Below are 1,751 nucleotides of genomic sequence, written 5' to 3' on the forward strand. Positions count from 1 at the left end.
AAAAAAAAGGCCTGGCGCCTGGGTCCGGTGAATCGGCTCGCGGGTCGAGAAGTTAATTTGTAGGGAAAACGCGACACCCTCTCCACCACCGCCCTCGCCACCGCCCCCATCGCCACCGCCTCCGTCGGGCTTGCCGCCGCTCTCGCCATCACCGCCAGCTGCCCCGCCGCCCTCGCCACCGCCCCCGTCCTCGCCACCGCCCTCGCCGCCTCCTCCCGCCCCGCCACCGCCCTCGCCGCCACCCCCATCCGGGCTGCCGCCGCTCTCGCCCTCGCCACCTGCAGCGCCACCGCCGTCACCGCCGCCTGCACTACCACCACTCTCGCCGCCACCATGCGCCGTGACGTGTGGTATCCACGACTCCTATTGCGACGGATCGCGCATCGAGGGATACGACAGCTTCGAAGTGCACAACTACGGCATCAGTCAAGGAAGCGAGGATAGCGCCTGTTGCAACATTAGTTACGCCAACAACGACATCTGCGGGTACGAGGTTGGCGGCGAGAGCGACGAGATTTGTGTGTTCTACTTTGGACACAACTGCACCGTTTCGGCAAACAATTTCCGGGCTCTAAGTGAGGTGACGGTATGCACAAGCAAATCATGTCTCCCCGCGAGCGTGAGCGATACCTTCTTGAAGAATGTTATCCCTGTGCTAACAACCCCCTCCCCGCCCTCGCCACCGCCCCCAGCTCCACCGCCGCCCTCCCCGCCGCCCCCATCCGGCCTGCCGCCGCTGTCGCCCTCGCCGCCCGACGCACCGCCGCCGACGCCACCGTCGCCAGTGCCGCCGCCGCCCTCGCCACCGCCCCCGTTGGGGCTGCCGCCGCTCTCACCCTCGCCGCCAGCCGCCCCGCCACCCTCGCCGCCGCCATTGCCGCCGCCGCCATCGCCGCCGCCGCCCTTATCTCCGCCTCCCACACCGCCGCCGCCCTCGCCCCCGCCTCCGTCGGGCTTGCCGCCGCTCTCGCCCTCGCCGCCGGCCGCGCCGCCGCCCTCGCCACCGCCGCCCTCCTCGCCGCCCTCGCCACCGCCTCCGGCCCCACCCCCGCCATCGCCGCCGCCCCCGTCCGGCTTGCCGCCTCTCTCGCCCTCGCCGCCGGCTGCGCCGCCGCCCTCGCCGCCGCCGCCTGCACCGCCGCCACCCTCGCCGCCACCGCCCACTCCACCGCCGCCTCCCACACCGCCGCCGCCCTCGCCCCCGCCTCCGTCGGGCTTGCCGCCGCTCTCGCCCTCGCCACCAGCCGCCCCTCCACCCTCGCCACCGCCGCCCTCCTCGCCGCCCTCGCCGCCTCCGCCGGCCCCACCCCCGCCATCGCCACCGCCCCCGTCGGGCTTGCCGCCGCTCTCGCCCTCGCCGCCGGCCGCGCCGCCGCCCTCGCCGCCGCCGCCTGCACCGCCGCCGCCTTCGTCGCCCCCTCCCGCTCCGCCGCCGCCCTCGCCTCCACCCCCATCGGGGCTGCCCCCGCTCTCACCCTCACCGCCAGCCGCGCCACCGCCCTCGCCGCCGCCTCCCGCTCCGCCGCCGCCCTCGCCGCCGCCCCCATCCGGGCTGCCGCCGCTCTCGCCCTCGCCGCCGGCAGCACCTCCACCGTCTCCGCCGCCGCCGTTGAGCCCGCCGCCGCCCCCCTCGCCGCCGCCGTCGCCGCCGCCTCCCGCTCCGCCCCCACCGTCGCCGCCACCGCCCACTCCACCGCCGCCTCCCACACCGCCGCCGCCCTCGCCCCCGCCTCCGTCGGGCTTGCCGCCGC

Source organism: Emiliania huxleyi (assembly GCF_000372725.1).
Source record: "Emiliania huxleyi CCMP1516 unplaced genomic scaffold EMIHUscaffold_65, whole genome shotgun sequence".
NCBI lineage: Eukaryota > Haptophyta > Isochrysidales > Noelaerhabdaceae > Emiliania > Emiliania huxleyi.